Source organism: Eurosta solidaginis, chromosome 2 (genome assembly GCF_040869045.1).
Source record: "Eurosta solidaginis isolate ZX-2024a chromosome 2, ASM4086904v1, whole genome shotgun sequence".
Taxonomy (NCBI): domain Eukaryota; kingdom Metazoa; phylum Arthropoda; class Insecta; order Diptera; family Tephritidae; genus Eurosta; species Eurosta solidaginis.
Window position 1 is genome coordinate 77,290,174 of NC_090320.1, and position 25,796 is coordinate 77,315,969.

Here is a 25,796-nt window from a genome sequence, read left to right on the forward strand (position 1 = left end):
ATGTTACTCATAAGATATTTTAACGGCTGACGATCGGTAGCGCAACACCATCGACGTGAACGTCCAATATTCCACATCGCAAAACAGTGACCGTGGATTTGGTCGGCCAGGTTCAGATAATTTGCACTTTATCTTTTTATACCGCTCACGCATGTCTTCGAGTCACCGGGGTTGTATCGCCAAAGGCGGTGGATAAATTATCATTGTGTTTTTTCGGGTTAGATAAGGACTTTACAGAATCTTTTAATTAATTTTTAAACATATGTCAGGTGAGCTAGAATCATAGCGCTGAGCCTGGTGATATTGCAGCACAATGGAAATCAATGTATAGATCCCAATGTCCAACCCTGTATCGGTATATTCGTATTCTGAATCTGCAGAAGTCGTAGTGTATCCTTCGACTTCATCACGCATGGTAGCCATACTTTACCTTTTGGTACCATGGGGATTTGCGCTTTATCCAGCACCTCGAACTTCGCGTTCGTGCCTTGGCTTTGGAGGTTTGGAACCACTTCCTCCAGCCACACCAAGCTCGCAGACGCTATCATCTTCACACCAGGGCCTTACGTGGTTGTTCCTGTATCATCTTAAGCATTAAGTTAATAATCTCCTTTTCCACAAAACTCCACCTTTCAGTAGTCAGCTGTCCGGAAGGAATCCTACGACCAACTATTGCCAACGTCAGTGACTACCTTGCCACATCATTCATATTCTCGGAAAAAGCCGGAGTCTTAGCTTTATCTCCCTTTGGATTATCTCCTACTTCTCTAGTTGGCACCTCGCCACTTTTTATGTACTTACTCTGACTTGCAGCTTTCGAGTTAGTTGCTCTCTCGCTATTGGGGCCACCTGTCCTACAGCTTTAGGCCTACTTATCTTGTCTATACGGCTGCCCTGCCTCGCAGCTCTGGGACTGGGCCTTTCGGACTCTTGAAAGCAGACTTTTCGCCTTCCGCCGAACGGTGCCTCTTCATTCTGCTATTCGAAGCTTCTTCCTACTCGAACCGGTTGCAGTGCTGAGATGCAAAATCTATTCAAATATTTGTTTTTCCTTTTTGTACCTTTCATGAAAATTAAATGGTATATTAATTTCGATCTGGTTCTCGGAAATTGTATGTCCTTAAAGGAGAAGAGAAAAACAAACAAGCATAACAAAATGACCAGGATAAGGAACTGTTGCTATCCTCCGTCTGTCTGTTTGAACGCAAGCTATTGCCTCAATTTTTGACATTTCTTGAAATTAAGAGAGCGAGTATATTTTGGTGCCCCATACAACCGATTTTTCAGAAAAAGGAAATTTCGCCAATTGGTACTTGTTTAAACAATGTGGCAAGCATTGGTGTCTGGAAAAATCGTCAAAAACGCCGGAAAGAAATTACAAGGAAATCGCTCCATAAATTAATTTTGTTTAAAATATGTCGGCCCCTGGTTAATTTCCCGGAAAAATAAGAAAGAAAACGGACCAAGCTGTGAATCTAAAGCATCCACAATTCTCCTTGAATATATAAAAAAATATTCATTAAAATGGGTCCAGTTTTGTAGGAGGAGTTTAGTCATAAACACACGTGCATTTGATGTACACATATATTTTAACGTAGGTCTTATAGGAATAATGGGGATACCATTACCTAAAAACTCACAAATTTTGCGTAACGCCTCACTGCCAAAGCGAGAGAGATGATAAACTGTCTAACATAGTCCTTGGACCTGGTACCAGGACAAACATCGTACTGTGAGGAGGTGGAAATGCAAATATCTCGACTTAAAATCAATGAGGCACAGAAGAACATCTGACCACAAAACTTTTTAAACAAGGAAGCGAAACGATGCATAATTTTTACGCAAACTTTTAAATACAAAAAAGCATTAGGCATTCACAAATGTGGTAGCACCTGGTGCCGCTATACCTTAATTACACTTCACTTCAAACGCTTCTGAGGTTTTATACGGACGACTTGTCATTGTCTGCTCTAATATTCAGCCCTATTCTGTATTTCGACTTGGATTGGAATTTTTCGATTTGGCAATTTTGTTTTTCTGTGTTCCAATCTCTTTCGATCCAACTTCGAATCGTTCGATTTTGTGTATTCTGCATTTGGATCGTATTTCCGTTTTTCTAAGTTGCAAATTTGTTGGCGGAAAAATATTTTCTTTTTATTTTTTTATTAATATATAACAGAATTTTAACAAAAATGTAAGTAAAACTTGTTAAGAAACGTAAAGGGCTTGATGGTGATTGTTTTTTATATGTTTCCAGGTCAAAAACAACATGCCGATGTCGAAGTCCTTGAAGGTATTTGCCTCGCAAAAATATCTAACACATAGTTGAAAGCATCCTTGCTAAGTCGAAAGTTTTTTTAACCTAAATAAGAAAATAAGTCATTAAACTTTACCACTTTTAAGTTCAATTTCTTACAATTCGTCACTCATCTCACATGGATTACACAAATCTCACAATATTTGCCTTTCCATTCTCGCCTGGCTATTATCGTATGCGTTGCTGGGCTTTTGATTTCGCTCTGCAGAACTTTTTGATTTTCTTCTACTTAATATCACCCGCCTATGGAAGCAGAGGTAGAGGGCGGCCCCCACTCCGTTGGAAGGACCAGGTGGAAAACGATTTAAAATCCCTTGGTGTGACCAACTGGCGCCGGTTGGCGGAGCGAAGGAGCGACTGGTGCGCCTTGTTGGACGGCCATAACCGTTTAGACGGTTAAGCGCCAATTAAGTAAGTAAGTAAGTAATATCACAGGTGTCACACAGCCATTTTCAAAGTTTTTTCTAAAGTTATATTTTGCGTCAATAAACCAATCCAATTATCATGTTTCATCCCCTTTTTCGTATTTGGTAGAGAATTATGGCGTTTTTTTTTCATTTGTCGTAATTTTCGATATCGCAAAAGTGGGCGTGGTCATAGTCAGATTTCGGCTATTTTTTACACCAATACAAAGTGAGTTCAGATAAGTAAGTGAACTGAGTTTAGTAAAGATATATCGATTTTTGCTCAAGTTATCGTGTTAACGGAAGAGCGGAAGGACAGGCGGGCGACTGTGTATAAAAACTGGGCGTGGGTTCAACCGATTTCGCCCTTTTTCACAGAAAACAGTTATTGTCCTATCTAAGCCCCTACCAAATTTCAAAAGGATTTGTAAATTTTTGTTTGACTTATGGCATTAAAAGTATCATAGACAAATTAAATGAAAAAGGGCGGAGCCACGCCCATTTAAAAATTTTCTTTTATTTTTGTGTTTTATTGTACCATATTATTACTGGAGTCGAATGTTAACATAATTTACTTATATACTGTAAAGATATTAAATTTTTTGTTAAAATTTGACTTAAAAAAAAATTTTTTTTAAAGTGGGCGTGGTCGTTTTCCGATTTTGCTATTTTTTATTAAACATACACACAGTAATAGGAATAACGTTCCTGCCAAATTTCATCATGATATCTTCAACGACTTCCAAATTACAGCTTGCAAAAGTTTTAAATTAACTTCTTTTAAAAGTGGGCCGTGCGACGCCCATTGCCCAAAATTTTACTATTTTTTTTTCTATTCTACGTCATAAGTTCAACTCACCTACCAAGTTTCATCGCTTTATCCGTCTTTGGTAATGAATTATCGCACTTTTCGGTTTTTCGAAATTTTCGATATCGAAAAAGTGGGCGTGGTTATAGTCCGATATTGGTCATTTTAAATAGCCAAATTTCATCAAGATACCCCAAAATTTACTCAAGTTATCGTGTTAACAGACAGAAGGATGAACGGACATGGCTCAATCAAATTTTTTTTGGATACTGATGATTTTGTCACATAAACACATTCCAGGTTTACCCTAGGTTCATTTTCCTACATTGTGATTTTCCCTTATTTTGCCTCCAAAGCTCTCAGCTGAGTATGTAATGTTCGGTTACACCTGAACTTACCCTTCCTTACATATGTAACAATGTTCTTATGAGGGTCATTATTTTGGCGCGTTAGAGCAGCACGACAATCAATCACGAATACCGTTGAGGCCAGATTATACCTAATTCTATTTTTGGGTAGCAACAATGAGTGGCGTCTGTATCATAAAAAAAAAGGAATTAACCAATAATATAAGCCAAATTCATTCTTTTATGCGTTTTTTAAACATAATGATTAGTTTTTTAAAAATTGTTCACTTCTGTTTTCTTTAATTTACATTTTGGTATCGTCAGCATAAAGCTTAATAGACGCATTATGGCAGCAAGTGACTATATCGTTAATAAATAGAGTAAATTATATTGGGCCTAGGATAGATCCTTGCGGAACACAAGACATTATTGGTTTCAAATCATCACACTGAATTTGCTGAAAGCGGACAGTGAGATAGCCTTGCAACTGGCCGGCCGCTGGCATGCTACTGTCCCTAATATTGTCAGCGACCCTAAGAGATACTCAGTGGAAGAAACTACACCCCTGTCAAAATACCGCCCTCAGAACTGCTACACGTTGTCTTCTTATGTCCCCAGAACACTATTTACACAGTGAGGCTAGAGTACTCCTCATAAGGGACAGAAATGAAATGCTGAGCAAACACTTTCTGCTGAATACCAAGAAACCATTTTTTAAATACAAAAAAAAAAAAAAAAAAATTTCAGTGTATATAGAATTTTGTACATGTATTGTTATTTATTATACAAAAAGGCGGGCACTTTGTGGTATGCCTTATGGTACAAAAAAAAGTTTGAGTGGCAACACTGCTTGCAGTTAGAATAAAATAAGAACATGTAAATATGTACGACTTCACTCGAGCTGGGTGATTCCCAATAATAAAATTTATTGAAGATTCTATTCGTTTCGCAACTATTTTGCGCCTTCTGTCATCATCAAGCTATTATTATTATACTCAGTTGAGCAGAGCTCACAGAGTATATTAACTTTGATTGGATAACGGTTGGTTGTACAGGTATAAAGGAATCGAGATAGATATAGACTTCCATATATCAAAATCATCAGTATCGAAAAAAAATTCGATTGAGCCATGTCCGTCCGTCCGTCTGCCCGTTAACACGATAACTTGAGTAAATTTTGAGGTATCTTGATGAAATTTGGTATGTAGGTTCCTGGGCACTCATCTCCGATCGCTATTTAAAATGCACGATATCGGACAATAACCACGCCCACTTTTTCGATATCGAAAATTTCGAAAAATCGAAAAAGTGCGATAATTCATTACCAAATACGGATTAAGCGATGAAACTTGGTAGGTGAGTTGAACTTATGACGCAGAATAGAAAACTGGTAAAATTTTGGACAATGGGCGTGGCACCGCCCACTTTTAAAAGAAGGTAATTTGGAAGTTTTGCAAGCTGTAATTTGGCAGTCGTTGCAGATATCATGATGAAATTTGGCAGGAACTTATTACTATATGTCTGCTTAATAAAAATTAGCAAAATCGGAGAACGACCACGCCCACTTTTCAAAAAAAAAATTTTTTAATTCAAATTTTAAAAGGAAAGTTAATATCTTTACAGTATATAAGAAAATTATGTCAACATTCAACTCCAGTAATGATATGTTGCAACAAAATATAAAAATAAAAGAAAATTTCAAAATGGGCGTGGCTCCGCCCTTCCATTTAATTTGTCTAGGATACTTTTAATGCCATAAGACGAACAAAAATTTACCAATCCTTGTGAAATTTGGTAGAGGCTTAGATTCTAGGACGATAACTGTTTTCTGTGAAAAAGGGCGAAATCGGTTGAAGCCACGCCCAGTTTTTATACACAGTCGACCGTCTGTTCTTCCGCTCGGCCGCTAGCACGATAACTTGAGCAAAAATCGATATATCTTTACTAAACTCAGTTCACGTACTTACCTGAACTCACTTTTTATTGGTGTAAAAAATGGCCGAAATCCGACTATGACCACGCCCACTTTTTCGATATCGAAAATTACGAAAAATGAAAAAAATGCCATAATTATATACCAAATACGAAAAAAGGGATGAAACGTGGTAATTGTATTGGTCTATTGACGCAAAATATAACTTTAGAAAAAAACTTGGTAAAATGGGTGTGACACCTACCATATTAAGTAGAAGAAAATGCAAAAGTTTTGCAGGGCGAAATCAAAAGCCCTTGGAATCTTGGAAGGAATACTGTTCGTGGTATGACATATATAAATAAATTAGCGGTACCCGACAGATGATGTTCTGGATCACCCTGGTCCACATTTTGGTCGATATCACGAAAACGCCTTCACATATACAACTAAGGACCACTCCCTTTTAAAACCCTCATTAATCCTTTAATTTGATACCCATATCGTACAAACACATTCTAGAGTCACCCCTGGTCCACGTTTATGGCGATATCTCGAAAAGGCGTCCACATATAGAACTAAGGCCCACTCCTTTTTAAAATACTCATTAACACCTTTCATTTGATACCCATATTGTACAAAAAAATTCTAGAGTCACCCCTGGCCCACCTTTATAGCGATATCTCGAAAAGGCATCCACCTATAAAACTAAGGCCCACTCCCTTTTAAAATACACATTAACACCTTTAATTTGATACCCATATCGTACAAACAAATTCTAGAGTCACCCCTGGTCCACCTTTATGGCGATATTTTGAAAAGGCGTCCACCTATAGAACTAAGGCCCACGCCCTTTTAAAATACTCATTAACACCTTTCATTTCATACCCATATCGTACAAACAAATTCTGGAGTCACCCCTGGTGCACCTTTATGGCGATATCTCGAAAAGGCGTCCTTCTATAGAACTTAGGCCCACGCCCTTTTAAAATACTCATTAATACCTTTCATTTGATACCCATATCGTACAAACAAATTCTAGAGTCAGGCCTGGTCCACCTTTATGGCGATATCCCTAAATGGCGTCCATCTATAAAACTATGGCCCACTGCCTCTTAAAATACTGTTTAATACCTTCCATTTGACACTAGGTTCTTTTTACAACATGGTAATTTTCCCTTACTTTGTCTCCACAGCTATCAACTGAGTATGTAATGTTCGGTTACACCCGAACTCAGCCTTCCTTACTTGTTATTATTGTATTTTGTTTCAATATTACTTATTCTATATTTAATAAGGGAATATTCGCATATTTTTGCAACAACATAAATTTCTCTTTTTTGTTTATTGCTTAATGTTATACCTTCGTTATTTTATTGTATATTTATTCATTCCGTCGAAAATTAAAAAAAAGTAAAAAGGGAGGGCAACTATGTATACACCATTGATCATCATTAATTAGTGCTTAACAGGCAGTGGCGTTGTTGTTGTTGTCGTAGCAGTGCTTCGCCCCACCTAATAGGTGCGACCGATCACAAATTGTCATCAATATCCTCTAACGGGAGTCCAAGGAAACTTGCTGTTTCAACAGGGGTAGACCATAATGAGAGGGGTGTTAGAGGAGTTGGTTCCACATTACAATTAAAGAGATGGTTGGTGTCATGTGGGGACACATTGCAAGCGGGGCATACATTTTGTATGTCGGGGTTGATTCTGGATAGGTAAGAGTTTATCCTGTTACAGTATCCAGAACGAAGTTGAGCTAGAGTGACTCGCATTTGCCTGGAGATAATGTGTTCCTCTTCCGCAAGTTTTGGGTACTGTTCTTTGAGTACTGGATTCACCGGGCAATTCCTGGCATAAAGGTCCGACGCCTGTTTGTGGAGTTCACTAAGGACATGCTTGTGTTTTTTGCTTCCTACGGCTGAGTTCTCAGGTGCCGTATTTCGTCATAATACTTACGGAGATGACTCCTTAAGCGCCTAGGCGGTGTTGGCTCATCAATCAGATGTCTGTTGGGATGCCCAGGTTTCTGGGTATTCAACAGGAACTGTTTGGTTAGCATCTCATTCTCTCCCTGATGGGGAGTATTCTCGCCTCATTATGTAGATGGTGTTTTGGGGACATAAGAAGAGAGCCCGTGGCGGTTCTGAGCGCAGTATTTTGGCAGGCCTGTAGCTTCTTCCAGTGGGTAGTTTTTAGGCTTGGCGACCATATAGGGGACGCGTAGCACGCAAACGGCTGGCCAATTGCTTTACGTGTGGTAATGAGCGTTTCTATGTCTTTTCCCCAAGTACTGCCAGCAAGGGATTTGAGGATTTTATTACGGCTCTGGATTTTCGGTACAATTGCGGCTGCATGCTTACCAAAATGTAGATCCTGATCAAACGTCACACCCAAGATTTTGGGGTGTAGGACATTCGGTAGCGTAGTGCCATCGACGTGGATGTTCGAAATGGTCGACATTTGGGACGTCCATGTTGTAAATAAGGTCGCAGAGGATTTAGTCGGTGCTAATGCCAGGTTTCGCGAGGCGAAAAAATTGGAGAGATCAGGGAGGTAGCCGTTTATTTTATTGCATAGCTCATCGATCTTTGGGCCTGGGCCTGTGGCCATTATTGTGCAGTCATCGGCGTAGGAAACGATTGTGACTCTTTCCGGTGGTGAAGGTAGCTTAGATATGCAGAAATTAAACAAAAGTGGGGATATGATACCACCCTCTGGCACCCCTTGTTTAATTCTTCCTGGTTTTGATGTTTCGTTTCTAAATTGCACCGATGCCTGTCGATCATCCAGATAATTTCCGGTCCACCTTTTAAGACCTGGGGGAGGGGTAGACGCTTCCAGGTCTTGAGATAAGGTGCCACGGTTGACCGTATCAAAAGCTTTTGATAGGTCTAGCATAACGAGTACTGTTCTATGGTCGGGGTTTTGATTTAAACCGCAATTTATCTGGGTGCTAATGGCATTTAGCGCGGTGGTGGTGCTATGGAGTTTCCTGAAGCCATGCTGATGACAGTCTAGCTGCAAATTTGCTTTGAAGTAGGGGAGCAAAATGGCTTCACGCGTCTTGGCTACTGGCGACAGGAGAGATATCGCGCGATATGACTCTCCTATGTTAGCTGGTTTCCCAGGCTTTAGTAGCGGGACCATCTTGGCCATTTTCCACTTTTTGGGAATGACAAAGGTGGAAAGAGACAGGCTGAAGGCATGTGATAAATATTTGAAACCCTCTTTCCCTAGGCTTTTAAGTATCGGCATGGCTATGTCATCTGGGTCCACTGCATTGGATATTTTAGCATGACCTATGGCATACTCAACCTCTTTGGCGGTGATGGTAATTGGTGACGCGCTGAATTTGTGTTTATGTGCGTGTCTGTTGGCCCTCCGTCTATCTTTGTCGGCAGAAAGCGCTCGCTCATTTTTTCGCATTCGACAGCACTTTATCGCCAAAGGCGATGGAAAGTTTGTCATTGTACCTAGACGGATTCGATTGGGATTTTACAGTGGACCAAAGTTTACTTACACCGACAGAGAGGTTACAACCGCTTAGGTGCTCCTCCCATTTCGCCGGTTTGTGTTCATCCACAAGCAATCTGATGCGTTGGTTTATATCCCTTATTTGGGAGTCGCCGGGATCGAGCTGTCTTATAAGGTCACGTTCTCTCGTTAAATTTGCGGCCTCCTCCGGAAAGTGGGGCTGAATTTCGGGAATTCTACCGGAGGGAATGAAGCGAGCCGTGGCGGATTCAATGACCTTGCGGAAAGCACGCTTCCCTTGGCGGGCATCAGTCCGGATAGGGAGGGCAGCAAAGCGGTTGTCTGTAAAGGATTTGTATTCGTCCCACTTTACTTTTTTGAAGTTCATGAAAGTGCGTTTTTCTGTGGCGATGAAGTTGGCGGCACGCTCGATCGAAGGAAGTATAGGCAGGTGGTCGGATACCAATGTTACCATCGGCTGCCAGTTGACGCAGTTTACGAGTCCTGCGCTCACGATTGATATATCCGGCGAATTGTGACAGCTTCCTACCATACGTGTGGGGCGTCCCCATTTATTGTGCAGAACTTCGTTTCTTCTATTGGATCCGCCAACATCTCACCCCTACTGTTCGCCCGCAAGTTTGCCATAGATCGTGATGGGCATTGAAATCGAATAAGATAATGCGATTGTTGCCAGTGAGTGAGGCGCTGATACTATGGCGGTATCCCCTGGGAAACAGGGTGCAGGAGGGATGTAGATGTTGATGATTTCTAGGTTTGCACCGCCTGACAGGACAGATAAGCCTTGACGTTCTAAGACACTGTCCCTGCGGCCGATGTCAGGATCAAATGTATGATATTGCACAGAGTGATGTATGATAAACGCGAAGCCGCCTCCATTTCCGCTCTCGCGATCTTTTCTGTGGACATTATATCCAGAACAGGACTGCAGAGCACATCTTGCTATGAGTTTAGTCTCTTGAATCGCAGCAATGCGGATGTTGTGCCGGTGGATGAAATCGGCTATATCCGTCATCTTCCCAGTTAATCCATTACAGTTTAACTGCAGAATTCTAAAGTGCAAGGGGGAGACGTCGTCACTCTGGGGGTAAGTGACCGGTGACTACGCCTGTGTTGTGGAAGGCTAGGACGCAACTGCTGTTGTAGCCCTGGGACTGGACGTGCTTGGGTGAGCATTGGGATACTCGGTGTATTTGGGTATACGGCCTGGCGACATGACGCAATGAAACCCGTCGGGGGGTTGCCGTCGTGGAGACCAGAACATATAAGAAAATGGCACCGTCCATTGCAGGAGCTGTATGTGCTGGCAAACGGTGCAAAGGGAGGTAGGGACTAAGAGTCTGTTTTCCTGACCTACACAATTGCTGCCGGAAAAGAGGTGGGGAGAAGACGGGGGCAGGGGCAGGTGCTCGGCATTGCCCCCGACTCTACTACGGAGATTGTAGGTATGAGTGGGAGCAGCCGTATGAGTTGGTGGCGCCATGGGGCGCGAGCAGCAGCGGCTACTTGTTGTGGGGCTGCTGGAAGGTAGTGGGGCGCTAAAGCGTAGACTACGGGTTGCCCTAGAGCGTGAACAGCAAGGAGCCATAAAAGATTTATAGAAGGTACGTGTACGTATGGTTTTGGGATCTAGCCCAGAACAACCTGTCCGATGCAACCATCCCTTAACCGAGACACACTGACAAGAGTATGACTGTCCTAAAAAGCTTCTTTTCCGGCAGATGCAGCAAAACCATTTCTCAGGACCAGTTCCAGGAGACGGACCCGGATTGGGTTCGATATCTTCCCGGAGCAAGAGAATATGGAGCAAAGGAGCTGCTCGGAGGATGACAATTTGTGGGAGGTACGCAACAAATTAAATGGGGTTACACTGAAATGACAGTCCTTGGTCGGGAAAAATCCCGAGTCGCTCCGGTACACAGAACCACCCCCTTGGGAAGCGAAGCAGTAGCGTAGTGAGGTTTTCTTGCTCCTGGGGCAAAATATTTTGCTAGAAATTTCACATTCTGCGGAAAACCCAACATCTCAGTTATTATAAAAAAATCACTTATAATAAAAATACAAATTATCCAGGAAGTTCTGCTTCGTGGACCATTTGGAGCCCCTCTGTTAGTAGCGCCCGGGGCAAGATGGCCGCGCCTCCCCCTTACTACGCCACTGGTCACAGGAGCAGAAAGACAGGTTAGATTTTCCTTTACCTGCTTTGCAGAACTTAATGAAAGTCTCCCGATTCCTCTGCTACCAAACACCGGCGTCGGAATTATTTACGGGCTGGAGCGTATTCATACATTAGGCTTTTATACGTTTCGCTATGTTCATATATGTGTAAAGGTATTTTATAACCATCCATTTTTCGGGAAACTTTTTCTCAAATACTAAAAGCGCTATCTCACTTCTCTCGACACCGCCACGATTCCGAGTCATATATAAAGGAGGGAGTGATTCGCCGTTTTGGTTTTAGGCTGTCATTGCTTTCGCTGCTGTACTGGTTGCCTACAGGAAAGTTCTCTTACATCTGTCGACACACATTTGGCTGTCATGCGCCGTTAATTTGATGAAAGCAAGTACTTTGTCGATAAGGCTTCAAGAAGCTTTTATCATTATCTCGATCTGATCTATCAGCAAAGTAAATAACGCTGTCGTTGTATTCGTCATGTACAACTCTCTGAACGTTCTTTCAGAATTGCCGCATACGCAATTGACAGCGGTGTAAATGAAATGACTAACAGGCGAGATGGAATTCTACAAAGCTGGAGAGGCTAGTGACGGAGTTCTGCGTTTATTGGGTTGTGTTTCTTCGATGTGCAGACTGTACTGAAAAACTACTTTTGGGAATCTTCAAAATGAAAAGTACTTACAAGTTATGAAATTTTTCCATGGGTCCCCGTCCCTAAATTTTACCAAAAAAGCTTTATAATAACAATTCTTTTTATATATTTTGTGGTATCTCATGTTAAAAAGTAACACTGTTAAAAACTTTAGCTTACATATAAAATTGTTTGGACAACATATGTATTTTTTTTTTCAACCTACCTAGGTTAGGTTAAAACGACTGGGCCAAGAAGTTGCGTCTTAGCGGGCACTTAGGCCAGCAATGAGCGCATTGTAATGCTTTAAACGGTAAGTAACCATTACTGTACCAGTTACTGCGACTCGAACCACGTTGGGAACAGTAAAATTAACTATCGCTACACGCTTTTCTCCTCCTCAATACACTTGTAGCAGCGGAAGTAACGGTAAGATTCAAGATATCAAACAGTGATCAATAAGAATTCTTACCAGGGCCGAAAGCTCTTACTTATTCAGGGTCAAAAGAGCCTTTGTGCATCCTGGAAGCGCTAACCAAAACTTGATAGGGGCCATAGCAAAGAAGTTAAGTCTTTTCAGGTTTTCCCCTTCCTCTGCTTCCAAACTTCGGAGTCCACTGAATTACTTTCTTGGCAGGAGCGTATTCGACTATTCGCAAAACATGACCTAGTCATCGAAGCCTTTGGGCTTTTATTCGCTTTACTATCTTCATATCTGCGTAAAGCTCATCATTATACCTCCTTCGAGACTCCCCGTCATCATCACTGATATGACCATAAATCTTCCGGGGAGTTTTTCGCTCGACCACTCCAGGAGTCATCTCATCTTCTCTCGACACCGTCCAGATTCGGAGCCATACATTAGGACAGGTATGTTGAGCGATTTTTAGGGGTTGATTTTTGTTCGTTTAGAGAAGAATTTTCAAGACCCAATACATTTATTTCGTTAATGTAACAAGAAAAATTAACAAGATTTCTACAAGTCACCTTTTTACACCAAAGTCTAAAAAAGGGTTAACAATGCTGTCGGTACTATTTAAAATGATGCTTTCACGAATTTACATATAAGTGACAGACTAAATACCTTTTGAGCTTATTCGTCAAATGAGTATCGTGCAGATAAGACGCTTTCCTTGTGGTCTCCGTCATAAGATAAAATTCATAACCAATCATTTAAAGTTGATACTTTCGCGCAGAAGAGAACAATACAAAAGAGAGAAACTGGGTGCAGAGTGAGAAAGTGAGTGCAACAATTAATGAAGAATAAATAAGAAAGTTTCTTAGCCATTGGTTACAAGTAAAACATGGTTGAATGATATCATTTAAGTGAATTGATTCAAATAATAAACACAATAACAAATATAAAGCAGATAACAATTTAACAAGGTGTGCTCGTTAGATGTTGTGATGTATGGTTGGAGTTAGTATGTGCAAAAAATCGTATAATGTTATACTTACTTCGCTAAGCTATGGAAGTGGGTCTTTGTACTTCCATCCGAGTGTCTTATAGCTTTAAGGAAGCATTCGAAGTGGCACGCCAATAATTACGAAAAAAGCTTGGCCTAAATAGAAAGAAATATGATATTCGAATATCCAAAAACCGCTTAAAATAAATAGCTTAAACATATTAAAATATGTCTATATAATTATTACTTACTTACTTAATTGGCGCTTAACCATCTAAACGATTATGGTCGTCCAACAAGGCGCGCCAGTCGCTCCTTCGCTCCACCAACCGGCGCCAATTGGTCACACCAAGAGAGTTTAAATCGTTTTCCACCTGGTCCTACCAACTGAGTGAGGACCGTCGTCTACCTCTGCTTCCATAGGCGGGCTCCGATAGAAACACTTTCTTGGCCGGAGCATCATCTTTCATTCGTGTATCATGGCCTAGCCAGCGCAGCCGCTGCGTTTTAATTCGCTGGACTATGTGAATGTCTGCGTATAGCTCGTACAGCTCATCATTAAATCTTCTTCGGTACTCGCCATCGCCAACGGGTAGAAGTCCATAAATCTTTCGAAGAACTTTTCTCTCGAACACTCCCAAAGCCGCTTCATCTGCTGTTTTCATGGTCCATGCCTCTGCCCCATATAGCAGAACAGGTACGATAAGTGACTTGTAGAGTATGATTTTCGTTCGCCGAGATAGGACTTTACTTTTCAATTGCTTACCTAGTCCAAAGTGGCATTTATTGGCAAGATTGATTCTTCGCTGGATTTCAGTGCTGATGTTGTTGCTAGTGTTGATACTGGTTCCCAAAATTATATTGAATTATTAATTATATTGAGTTATTGAACATTTTTCTAAATATTAATTATCTTACTTCTCAGAGGTCACTCCAAATTGGTGGCATATTAAATATATTACAAGTAGGTACGGCATATAGTTATATCTAAACTTGCTCAATTAAACAGAAGTACTTTATTCTGATTTAAAGTGGAGGTGAGACATTTTATAAAACTGCTTATTAGAGCATGTAAAAAAATTGTTTTTGTTCGCAGCCTCGGTAAAAAGTTTTGTTTAGATGCCAAAATAAGCTCCTAAAAATATCATTTGCTGATATTAAATACTAAAATGACCCCAGCGGGTTAGGGGGCTTAGAATATACCCACCGTAGGTATGCGTATCGTAAGAGGCGACTAAAATACTCAAATGATTCAAGGGATTGTGTTGCGCAATTTATAGCCTATCCAACCCAATTTTCAACCTCACCTACCCGTAGCGAATCTCGTTTCTTTAGCATCGGAAGCTCTGGTGACCCCAAGTTTCTAATGGAACTAGAGGGTGGGGGTGTAATGGCCTATAAAGTTCAATGTGGTCATATTAAATCGTTCCCAGGATGATCGATCTTGTATCTTAAAGGAGCTTGTTGCCGAAACGTACCGGATACCATCAAAATCGCAACACTACCCAAAACCTTCACTACAACAACAACAACATTGAATGAACCACATCGGATCTTTCATTTTCTTGTTTATTCATGTTATGATTCTTGAAAACTCATGTTCTGAAAAATCATTTGACATATATATGTGTTTTAGAAAATTGAATGCTCTGCAAAAAAGTTACATCTAATTTCATTTGGAGTTGGTTTTCGCTGAAAATTCCATTTAAGTAAAATATAATCTTCATTAGCTTTTTAACCATTAGACTTAGCGAAGAGTAATATTAATATTATGGTCACTTATTTCCAGAGGCATTTTTGGCATTAAATTTTTTTTCTAAAACGCCCTAATGCTTATTCTTTAAAGTGTACCTTGTTTACCAACTTAGTTTCATTTATACAAAGCCCACTAATATTTGAGTTTACTTTTACTAACTTAATTGGCGCATTTAACTTTTAAACGAGTTTAGCCGCATCTTCGCTGGGTTAACTTGCACCAATTGGTAACACCAAGAGAATTTAAATTGTTTCCATCTGATTTTTCTAGTGGAGTGGGACCACTCGTAGGCGGATTCCGATATGAATTTTTAACCGGATCATCATCTATCATTCGCATAACATTGCATACTTAGTCTAATGTACAGTTCTTAGCAAGTGTGAGTCTTCCTTGGATTTATAGGCTGATGTTGTTGCCACAAGCAAAGAAGTCTCACCACTAAACCCATCTTTTCCAGTTTTGGGGGAGCAAACCTTACGGTGTTGGCGTTCAGGCCACGTCTTAAAAAATATTGCTCTAGAGCAGTTCAGTTCTGCAGCTTATATAATTTCTTGTAACAGCAAAAAAATGCATGATAGGGGGTCACTCTGTGCAAAACCTCCCTTAGCTTCGAAGGGCTCGTAGAGATCCTTTCCACTTCTGACTGAGCTGATGGAGTTGCCCAAAGTCATACGTAAGTTTTTCGGGGAAACCAAATTCTGATATAGCCGCGGCCAGCTCCTTTTATTGCTGTCGAATGTGGCGTTAAAATCGACGAAGAGGCGATATGTGTCAATTCTTGCGATGGTCAGTGGTGGATATACCACGTCTGGAGCCGCACTGAAAAGGTTCAACCAGCCAATGCATGGTGGGCTTCAATCTTTCGCATTATACGCTCGACACAACCATATATGCGATACTAGAAAGGCTAATTTCGCGATAATTAGCACAGTTTGCAGGATATTCATTCTTTAGGATTTGCCAAAAAACACTAATCTAAAAACTAATGCATGCGCCATACCAACTCCTCACCGCCGTATTCGAGTACATCCGCATGCAATCCATCAGCGCCTACGGCCTTGGTGTTTGTTTTTTGTATTACAATTCTGACTTCGTGAAAGTCAGGTTGGGGAACCTTAAGTCCATCATCATCGATTATTAACTCGTATATTTCATCATAGTCAGTCTCAAAATTTAACGAAGTCCGTCAATCCCCCTACGCATGGACAAAGGTGACACTTACCTCCGCCTTAATGGAATAACATGATGTATCCACCTTCAATTGAATGATCTGATATATCTTCTTCTTATGGAAAAAATATAAGTCCGTGTTTTAAGGGAAAAATTATAAGTACAGCTTATACTGCGGTTTTTATTTTTTGCCCCGTTTTTACGAATATAGTTATAAGTTTCGCTTTTATTCACTTTTTCATATAAGATTATGTGTATTTCCTTGTTATAAATTAAGAATTTTTCTATTATTTAAAGTTGGAAAAACTAGTAGACAAATAGCGGACACTCCAATATACATATTTATACCAACTACATACGTACATGCTTACCTCAACATATACCTAAAAACGTAGGTGTAGTCATCTTTGCCATACTAACAGCAGCACAGACGCTAAATTCACTATGTTGGGAAACTTCAAGTTTTCTTCTTCAATGTTTTGCTATTTATTTGCCTGACTGTCTTTGTGTTTCGGAATTATATTCGAAAACAGTGTGGCGAATTCGGGAACAAAGCTGACAATTTCATAAAGTATTTGCGAAAAACATATTCTTTGAAGGCTTCACTTTGTAAATAGCGAAAATTTAAATGCATATGGACAAGTCAAATAATTAGAAATGATGCGAACAAAAATTACGAAAGACTTAAGAAACGAACTTGAATTAGTTCTCATGCGCATGTTTATGTAATGCCTAAAGATTGTACTTATTTCCTTAAACCTGCATTGTAAAATTAAAAAAAGTATACAATTTATATATAAAATTGGCAAACTCCAGGTAAAAGGCGAAGTCAACAAAAAATTCAAAATTATCTCTGTTCCCCCTTTCCCAAAAATAAATATTGTTCTTTTAACTTCATTGAAAACTCTTTAACATTAAATTTTAATCATTTTCGTTGTCATAGTTAACATTTTTTAATCACATTCTGCGAAGCTTCAGATCAGATTTTAAGGAAGTTAGCATTAACTTATTCTATTCGATTTCGTATAAATTTACGGCATTCACGTCAGCCTAACTAACAAATCATCTGTTTGAATATAATTTCTTGCTAGTTTATTTTGTTTGCTGGCTCACTTGTTACACGCGCCCTAATTTCTTCCTTGTTTGGCCTGGATGAAGGGGTAAAAAATTGGGGTTTTTCGGTGAACAAGGCCCACACGGAAAGATAGAATCAGCACACTTGCGCCTTGGCAGCAGGTCACGGTTCGCATATTCAAATTCGAAACAGTGAAGGAATTTTTCTATTTGAGGACCAGCATTTACAGTGACAGCAACGTCTGCCTAGAAATCCAATGGACAATCACACTTGCCAACAAATTTTGAGCTGAGCAGAAAAAATTTACAGTCAACGATTTTTCTGTGTACCTGATTGTTATCAAATTTGTTTCCTTTTCTTTTATTGTAATATTAGTAGATAATATTACTTTAAAATATGAGACAATAACTATTTATTTTAAACAAGTTTTTTCAAAGTTGGCTGTACCATTTGTTTTATTGGGAAACTAAGATCCAATTTGCATCTAAACATAACTTGTGCATAAAACAAAAAATAAAAATTATAAGGAAAGTAAGAAGTCATAGGGGTGCAATCACAACAGTTTGCAATAATTTCACAGCTCGGCTCTAATACCTGCTCTCTGAGAACACAAGTAAACTTGACGAGGCGCAGAAGCAGTGGAAGCATATCTCTAAAACACTTCGTGCCGCCGCCGAGGAAAAAACTGATTACCGGCGACCACGGATGCACATCTTATACTATATGACGCGTTACAAGCAAGGAAGCTGCCTACAGGTTTATGTTAAAAGCAAGCAAAAAAAAATAAAAAATATACGCACACTATTATGAGCAGAAGCAGAAAGGCATTAGTGCCAGGAGCTTCAGCTGCTAGCCACCAGTAATGACGACTGCAAAAGACCTGGTAACCGATATCCGGGGGGTACTTATACTATGGACGGAAAACTTTGCTGTGCCCCCAAATGAAAAACAGCAATGAAACGCTCAGGGAAGATGATGAACTCCAGCAATCGATGATGATATAACTAATGTTCCTCTACTCAACTATGATGAAGACAGAATAGCATTAACTAGATTAAAAAGCAGCAAAGCGCGGATGCTGATTGATTGTCTGCAGATGGTAAGGCGCATGCGTCAACTTCTATGCAAAATAGGGTTGGACGAGTGCATGCCCAACGATCGCAAACACCACTACGCTCGACTTCTTTCCTACTACAAGAAATTATTCCCTTATATGAATGGTGCCTTAACGTTGCCGATGAAGGAATTTAGCAGTTCCCAAAATTTATATAACGAGCTATGGCAGTTGTCTTAATTTTTTTTTTCTTATAAAACAATTTTTTTCAATTAAGAAAAAAAGTATATTATAATAATAATGACAAAAAATTATTGTTAAGGCTTTGAGGTCGACTCGAACCCACGATCTTACAAATCAATAGGCTGGTAAAGCAACAACAAACCGTAAACATGTTTTTGGGTGTTGGAGAAATCAAATATCTTTTTAGTAGTGTAGTGTTTTTATTTTATCATGGTAATAGCTGCCGCCTCTATTTTCCACTCAAAACGAGTTTTTGCTACTGATTGAATGGGGACGGTTTCAGGATATGGTCGTAAAAGAAAATTGTGTGTTTATTGTTCAGAGACGTTTAGGCCCGGGTTTTCAGTAGCTGGCTAAGCTAAGCTTAAACTAACTTTGCTTAAACTCTCGCCAAATATAAACTCCAGTTAAACTACTGAGCAGATTTTCAGTCACAGTTTAAGGCCGCCTTTGGGGTAGGCTGTTTTGTGCGGTAACATTGTTTTTTTTATTATAATATAATAGATAATTTGTAGATACAGCAACAGCTCGCTTTTGTTTACCCAACAAACATTGAAAACAAATATCTCTAGCGAAATATATCCAGTTCCGGAGGGGATATCGAACATCATTCTTTAATTATTCTTAAATCAGATAGTTCTCTAGTGGATATCCAACTTCATTCTCTAATCACTATCCAACATTTGAGAAATTTTGTAAAATGTATAGTTCTCCAATCTCCAAATTCGAAACCTTCCTTAAGACGTCATTCTTAAATTATTTTCCGATCTTTGAGAGATTTTGAGAAATGTACAGTTCTCAAATGAATATTCAACACATTTATTCAGCTGATATCCTACATTGCAAATCGAGTAGAGGTGGAGTTGGAAAAATCTGCAAGGTGGTACCACCAAAATCAAAAGCTTTTTATAGTAGAAATAAACACCTGCTTGATAGCAGTAATGAAGCGTAATTAATCAAAATAAAATGTATATATATTTTATTTTATTTCCGTGAAAATACTCTGGTATGGAATCGTACATTCGAGACCAGTTAGAGAACAACAAGTTGGGAATTAGATTTTTTCAGCTTTAGTGATAGCATTTTTTGCTTTATAAAATATTCCCGCTTTTGCTGAGTACGCTATGATTCTATATTTTAGAAGTATGCCTAGTTATCAACATGAGCTCTAATGGTACTCAAGCCAAAATGCTTGTTGAGTATATTCGACGCCATTTAGACCGAACGCAAATAACTGATAGGATAACTAGAGTTTAACCGTGCCATATCGGCCGTTTAAGCTCAACTTAAACTTTAGTTAAAGTAGGCTGAAAACTACAGAACAATGTTAAGCGTAGTTTAACTGACAAACTGAGTTGAACTTGAACTGAAAAGCCGGGCTATATATATATAAATATATTTTGTTTAATAAAAAAGGCTATTAACTTCTTATCAAAATAAAATTATTAAAGATAAAACCTGCTAACACAAACAAAATTATGAATGATCAATTCAGTTTTTTCGCTCTACTCTCAAATTTTGCTGCATAGAGTTAGCAGCTTTTACCGCGTCGTCGACAAAGTGTTTTATTTACCTTTACTTCCCAATACTCACAAAATAACTGTAAATTCACTTTTCCATGACACTGTGCACTCACTCATTCCCAACTTTTACAAATTATTTTGCTCCTCTCCCAACTCACGTAACTAGTTTGCTTCAAGTGAGAAATATTAGCTGAGATTAAAATCTGCCGTAAAATTCTGAGCTTGTGAAGCGTCACATAGTCGTGTTAGCATTACTAATTCTATTTCATAGATTCAGTCGAGTCGCAGCGCTCTTAATAAACTAACCAAGAAGAAGCTTCCAGCTCGTTTTGAGTGTTTTTTAGCTGTTTTTTGTGAGACAATACATTATTTTGGCATTGAACTTGAGTAACCGGACATTTTGATCATCAAGCGAAAATTGCGTTGTACTAGTACCCCTTTGCTGGGTTCTTCTGTAAGTCTTGACCTCCATTTACTTTATATACTTAAAATGTAGATTGTACATACTGAAATGTGAAATCGTTTATTCGTCCGCAATTTAATTTTCTCAGCACAATTATGTATATATGTATGCATTGAGAAATTCAAGGGTGACGGTACTAAAGTCATCAAGGTGGGATAATATTAGACTGACCAGAAAAGGGAAGTGCGTAGTTTTTGAAGCACATGATTTAAGTGTTGAAAAAACTTAAACTTTTAATTTATGAACACTTATAATTGCTAATGCAAATTTTTCATTTTGGCTTTTATGAAAAAAAAAACTTTTTAATACATTTTAACAGGTACAAAATTCTCTTTGACACGTACATAGGCCTTTAAAACTAGTCACACTATTATAAGTGTTAGGGTGGTCCATACCACGCTTTTTATTTACTCATACAAATTGCATGCTGAAAATCTGTTTACCACGTTCTGACATCTTTTGATATATTTCTGTAAACATTCTAATACATTTGAAAAACTCAGCAAAGACTACATCCCAGCAGCTGTTAACATCGTTCATATTTTTTAAAAAATGAGTTAAAAGTTTCCTTTTATAGCATCTTGTTAGATATTTATACCAGTAGGCAGATAAAAATAACGTTCCCATAAAATTTGTAAGTAAAATTCAAAAATCCGAGGCGGCATACTTCTATATTTGAGGCTCATATTTTAAGATACCGATTCCGGCATCTAAGCACAACTTTGGTTTGTGCTTCCGAGAAAAAAATAAACAAATTCCTTTTTAAACACCCTAATGTATGTACAGAAGTCTATGTAGTAAGATTTCATGTGGTTTAACCAGTTCATATTAATCGTCTTGAATTATACCATTTTCTGCTTTATTTAATTTTTAAAAGAATTTGGTATTTTCTGAATTTTTATAATATTTTTAATGTTACCGGGAGTCAAGGCCGAGGACTTCTAATCGTAGTATTTATCATTAGATTTGCATGCTGTTTTCTAAAATAGTTTTTTAAAATAGCAGCAAACAAAGTACGAATTTGTCCGATGAAATCTCTTTCGCATTATTTTGGTGATGTCAATTGACCACATTTTAAGACGTATTTTTGTTGTCTTTACTTAAGTGTAGTTTAATATGGCGTATCCAAAACACTTACCACTTACCTAAAATGGGGAAATCATTTTCTATAGAAATTTGGAAATATCTTTTTACTAGTCCCGGAGTTATCCCTTGCGAGGCTACTTTGCTTCACCCCAAGCATATCTGAGCACAAGCATGATATTTTGTGCCCTCACTCTTGAGAAAATAAATATGCATGTTCTAGGCAGGAGAATGATAAAAAATCTTCCCCATACTTCCCAAGAACAATAAGGGAGTTTCTGGTAATATATTTGTATTTCTTACAAACAAGCCATGAGCAAGTTGTAAGGAGGCCCTTGAAAACATTTCAGACGTATTCTATCAATATCGCACTTTCCTGTTTAGTTTAGTATGAAGATGTTTTTTGGAATAATTTCTCATACCTATAAAGTCATTCAGAATATTGCTTCGGAGTCAGCATAACAGCTTTAGGTCTCACCAATTTTTATGAAGAAAACAAATTTTAAGTATACTGCTCCCAATTGTAATGAAATCCATTCGTAGAAATATAGCGCCAAGTAAATGTACTTTTTCCGAAATTACTAGAAAAGGACAGTAAACCATGCATTTGTGTTTCAATTGGGCAAAATTTATTGTATCTTTGGTGCCTTATGCTTGGGATTTCTATAAAAGTATGAAGTAAAGATTCCATGCTTTATTTTCACTGAGACACATTAGTCGATAAGAAAAGTTAATGCTGTTTGATTTTTTCATTGAATGTGATTCTACTCTATGATACAATTTTTTCAATGATTGTGCTTTTTGTATTTTCTGAAAATAATATAAAAGATTATTCATGAAAAATTTAATTTTTTAGTTACATCCTAAGTATGTAGATTTTGCTAGTCGAACAATTTTTAAAAAGTTGCTAAAAAATTATCCTTACTTATTGAATTGGAAAAAAAGCTAACGGATTGAAATTTTTTTCTATAATAACAGTTTTAAGAATTTTTACAACGAAACTGAGGGATATAAACAATCACAATATCCATGTTAACACTTATTTCGAACTTTCAAACAGAAAGAAAACTATTCTTTCATATTTTTTTTCTAAAAATCAATCAAAAAACCATCAACTTAGAGAAAATGCTTCCGTGGAAAAGATTGGCATTTAAAAACTAACTACCCAGGAGAACAATCTCATATTCCAATAGCTAATTTAATCAAATCAAACTTTTTTCTGCTGGGTTATTTGATACAAATGTTTGTTTGGTGGTTTCAAATTTGAAAATATTTGACTATCAAGTCGGTTCCAGAATATCTTCTTCAGTGGGCCATATGCATGAAAGTAGAAATGTCCATTTTGAATAATAATAATCTAAAAATTATATTGGAATTTCAAGTGATTGTTTCGAAAAAAGGTTTCACTGGTTGTATGCATATAGTCCAATATTATTTACAATTTTTACATGTGCGAGTTACCTCAATGGGTAGCACACTCGTCTTTGACAGTTGAGCATTTCGATTCGAAATCCACTGCTGTGACAATACACAAGGTACAGCGCAAAAACGACCGGGGAAATTGCCCAAAAAGGGGAAATAGCGCCCGCGGATGTTATTACTTATTTCCTTGGGCGTTATTGCTCTGCACCAATACACAATTTAATTTTGTTAATTTTGTCTACTAAATGATTCTCCGTTCTTAAGAAAATGATACATATAGCCAAGGAAAATAAATAATTTAATTTTTAATAAAACTGCTTTTATAGATTGAGCAGATGATTGCCATAGTGAAAAATTACTCCCATTTTTTCTTATTGTAAAAGCTATTTTTCTTGTTTTTGGGAAACATTTTCTTAAGTGTAATGAGCCGCATCGCACAGTGATTAAACGCTGCCGATGAAGCCCCCTTAAACCACTCATAGGTTCAGTGGCTACCCCTGCCATTCCCTTGTGTCGCCACCGTAGTGAACCGAAACATGTCTCTGTTTGGCCTAATGTGTATCCAAATGTGCACTGAGGTGTCCGCAATTTACCAACTTGGTCTTTTCAAGCGGCCCACCTATATATTCATTATAAAGCGCCCAAACTAAAGTTTCTGAAAATATGTATTTGCTTCAACGAGGAATCAGGACACGTATCGTGTTTTAGGATAACGGATCAAAAACTATTTTCACTGAAACGTTAGATATGAATCGGTTAACCATTGAAACCGACAATCAATTATGGATATTATGAGGACGAACGGAGGGCTACGATTCACCATCTTAGAGCTATTGTGATTTCAAAAATAGTTTTCGATCACGGATCGTAAACACGATACGGGCACAGTATTTTTACGAAACAGTGAACGTTCTACAAAAAAAAAATGTAATTAATAAATATTTGACAATATATGTCACCCATTAAAAAGTTATCCGAATTGAACACTTAATATTTTGTGCAGTATAGTCTGTAATAAATATGCTAAATATATCTATGCAATTCTCACCGTTGTAAACATTGTGAATTCATACAAGTGAAAAACCTTTCTATTCCTCCATTGCCATACCTACCTTTGAAATGACAGCTGACAGGCAGAACGGCTGTCGCGAACGGCCAGAGAATGGAAGAAAGGTTTGTTTTTTGCTCACGATTATTAATTTGAAGTGCCATGAATTGCCCATTTGTGTTTCAAATCAGCTTTTCTTTTAAATGTCTATACAGAAAATCAGAATACATATTAATATTAATTTCTAAAATCTAGTTAATAGATTAAATGTGAGCAGCCAGTTAAGCAAGCATTTTAAAATATGTAAATATTGCAATATACCAGTCGTTTACAAAAATGTTTGAAAAACACTATTGAACAAATAACTTAAGTAATCGAACAGCGATTGAACAGGTGATCGAGGCTGTTTACTATTGTGAACGTTTTTATCAAACATTCGCATCAATTCACAATGGGTGTAAATTAGTATTCCCAGGGATAAATATTTTTATACAGTTACGAAATCCCACATTATTTTATACGAAAAATTTATAATTTTTGACATGGTTTAAATTAAAAATAATGACTTTTATTGCTTCAATTATTCGTTTCTTTCTTCAGTTAAAAATACCGTACAGCTCGTAACGAACCGTGGTGTAGAGATTTGCGTATCACGTTGTGCTTAAAGGCCAGATTATGTATGACATTTCATAATTCATTTCATTCAGGTTTACTGTCACTCACTGAAATGAATGAATGCTCTTATATGATAGGAATTTTAGCTCATACGAGAAGAAATGACTCGTTGCTTTATACATAATTTGCCCCTTAATCAATTTTAAATCGAAGATAGTAATGGAGCATGTAAAGATCTGTTTATTTGTATTTCAACTAAGAAAGAAAAAACTAATGCGTTTAGTGTTTATTTTTAAAATTCAATAACAAAATTCAAGTTCATCCGATAAGATTAATTTGTTGTAATATTTATAAAAGGTTGGCATGCCCTAAGCCAGTTTTGCCAATTAAACTTAAACAATGCTGAAATGCTTTAAAACAAATTGATTTTTTTATAATCTTCGGAATGTTAAGTGGGAAGATAGTTACTTGTAACAGGCTTAGCAACGGGGGTCGAAGTCCCGAAGATCATGGGTTCAAGTCCCAGGAAAAGCAACATCAAAAATTTAGAAACAAGTTTTTTCAATTAGAAAGTCTTTCTTAGCGGGGTCACCCGTCGGCAGTGATTTGGCAAACACTTCGAGTGTATTTCTGCCACGAAAAGCTTTCCAGTTAAAATTCGTCTTCCTTATATATGCCATTCAGAGTCGGCGTAAAATATGTAGGTCGCGTCCCGCCAATTTGTAGGAAAAAAGGAGCACGACACAAATCGGGAGAGGAGATCGGCCTTAAACTCTTCGAAGGTTCATCGCGGCTTACATTTATTAATCTTATTTACTTGTGGTCTCATAATTTGTTTATCG

General features: G+C 38.2%; 1 protein-coding gene across 4 annotated transcripts in view; it reads left to right on the forward strand.

Annotated features, from left to right (window-relative positions):
* The first annotated feature begins 13,183 nt into the window (after nt 1–13,183).
* LOC137239988 (uncharacterized) overlaps nt 13,184–25,796 on the forward strand; it is a 31,563-nt gene continuing 18,950 nt past the window's right edge. Inside the window, exon 1 of one of the 4 annotated variants that reach the window (XM_067765843.1) lies at nt 13,184–13,336. The gene's annotated coding sequence lies outside the window, so the exon portion shown is untranslated. Of the gene's footprint in view, nt 13,337–20,590; nt 20,778–25,796 lie in introns of those variants that run through there. The other 3 variants (XM_067765842.1, XM_067765844.1, XM_067765845.1) reach the window with 3 other exon arrangements.